This window comes from Quercus suber, unplaced genomic scaffold (assembly GCF_002906115.3).
Source record: "Quercus suber isolate HL8 unplaced genomic scaffold, Cork oak 2.0 scaffold_228, whole genome shotgun sequence".
NCBI lineage: Eukaryota > Viridiplantae > Streptophyta > Magnoliopsida > Fagales > Fagaceae > Quercus > Quercus suber.
In genome coordinates, this window is record NW_027069686.1 from 604,519 (window position 1) to 607,121 (window position 2,603).

General features: G+C 33.6%; 1 pseudogene; it reads right to left on the reverse strand.

The window, feature by feature from the left end:
• Positions 1-434: 434 nt before the first annotated feature.
• On the reverse strand, positions 435-2,249 carry LOC112036342 (peroxidase 27-like; annotated as a pseudogene).
• Between the last annotated feature and the right edge of the window lie 354 nt (positions 2,250-2,603).

A 2,603-nucleotide genomic window follows, 5' to 3' on the forward strand; every position in this document is an offset into this window, starting at 1 on the left:
GAATGTTTTTTTTTTTTTTTTTTTTCCTTACTAAGAAAATCAAAACCAAATTAAATTTGGAATTTGACACAATTTCTAACAAATCTTCACCTTGACTCAAATTGCACCAATCAATCTTCCAACCAAGTCAAATTAGGAATTTGAAACAATTTATAACAAAACCCACATGAGTTAAGGCCTATAAACAAAATTGAAAGGCTTCAGAAACAAATCATACAAAATTTACGTCCTGGAATGAAAAAGAAAGAAATTAATGAAGTGGGAACAAAATAGTAATCAAACAATATTAATAATATTAATAAAGCTGGTGTAATAAGTAATAACATTGACCAACCAAGTTTGCTCAAAACTCAAAAGTACAACCGCGACAATATATGCAAAAAACTTCCTGCATTTCTCCAACTATATAGCCAGCTAGGTTTCCTAGTACTTAATTAGTTGACCCGGGTGCATTATTTCCTGATTTCACCAATATTGCCCGTCAGAACTCCAATTCGACCCATATTCACCATTGATACACCGCGTCTTCAAAGAAAGTAGATCCATGAGTAGTGGCTTGAAGTTTGACATATGCTTTTGCCTCAGTATCATCAAGAAGAGCTGCATCTGATTGGAAGAGACCCCGTCTCTTAGCCACAAGAGTGTGGTAGTCTTCATCAAATGTCTTGAAGCTTCCTGGATCCATTTCTACGATTGTGTTCAAATCACCAGGCTTGCATTTGCCCTTCAATCTTATTATATAGTTGGGATCCAATGTGGGATCAGTATCGCCCTTTCCGGTGAAGTTGTAAAGACGGATATTGAAAGAAGAGCAGTGAGAAATTCCAATGGTGTGTCCACCTGAATTAATAACAAAACAACACTGTAAGATAATGTACAGTTTTTTAAAGTATCACTTAAAAAAAAAAAAAAAAAACAATTGTATTTTTACAAGATAAACAAAATAAGATGATGAAAATATGCTCATCCGAACACAGACCAAATATTGCATGGTGTTTGAGTACCTGATAGAACTACTAGCTCTTTTACGCTTAGTCCCCTCTGTTGAAATTCTTTTTTCAATGTACTAATGTTAGCATTTGGCGGTACTAGATTTAGCAAAGCCTCTGTTATGTTTGAGATTCTTCCATCTCTTCGTCCACTTTCAACTTCCCAAGATGGTCCCTTAATCTGAGATGATAATAAAATCCATCTAATTAAATTTTTTGTTAAGAAACACTAACTATATAAGAAATGACTTGTAAATTCTAGGGATATATTTTTACCGTGGCAATCACATCGCTAGCCACCAAAGCCAAGATGTCCGCACATGAAACTACACCAGGACGTGCCTTTTCTAGTGCAGACTTGGCTATATCGATAATTTGAAATCCCCGAAGGCTTAGATTTGGAAATGCGTTTTTTTTTTCAGTTTGATTTGTTGAAGAATTCAAAAGCACAGAGCCATCACAACCCTGTAGAGTGTAGACAATGCCAGTGAATTAATACATATATATATATATATAAGATCATCCACATTGGTAGAGCTAAAAATTTTAGCATTTAACACCTCAAAATATTATTTTATCTATTTTAATACATAATTTCACAATACACCTGTATCAATAGTCTTATTTTTACCATCAACCAAATACTCTTTATTTTCTTATTAATTTCTTTTTCACTTCATCTCTCTTCCTCTCTACCACAAAACCCAATTAAGTGATAAAATAATTTTTTTTCTAAATAAAAAATTTGCCTTTGTCTCCGTGATGTTGGGCACTAAATTGGAGTTTGATACCACCAATGTTAATGCTCTTAGGGCAAAGAGAAGAAAACAGTAACTATTTTCACACACTCATACTCATAATTTCTACTAATGCAAGTGCTATTGTACACATTTTAAAACCCAAAAAAATTATGGTCACATTTAGACGTGAAGAGTGGATATATACAGAATATATAAAATAAGTTGTGTGAGAAAATCATTATTGAAAGAAAATGCTACAAATATAAACGTGGGAAATAGACATTCAGTATACGTACCCGAACGAAACAATCGTGGAAGTGCATTCTCAGCAAAGGGGCAGCAAGTGTGTAGGTGCTTTTGACAAGGTTTGAACCATAACCTTCTTAACTATAATCTCGGCTTGTGGGCATGTCTTTGCATAAAAACCAACTTTTAGTCTCTGTGCATTTGCGAGGTCTAGGACAAAAGGTACAAACATGTACCAGAGAAATAAAAATGAGAAAAGCTTTGAAGTATCCATGTCATAAAGATAAGCTGATTAAAGTTTGATTTTGGCATTGTGATTTTGTGCAACGTTTGTGCGATTTTATACTGGACGTCTGGACCTAATCCATCAGATTTTCATGGATAGGCTTTCATCACATATATGGCACTTTGCTTTGTTTTTAAGTATAATTTTTTAGGTCAATAGCTTTTAAGCATATTTATTAAAGTAAATAACAAGCGGACCGAATTTTTTTTAAACACCGGAATCGAGTCCATTACATGATTAGGAAAAATATTTTTACACACTCGTTTTGTTATAGTGGTTGAAAGTTGAAACTTGTAACACCACAATGGCTTACACCAATTTGTTGAAATAATAGGTTGAGGT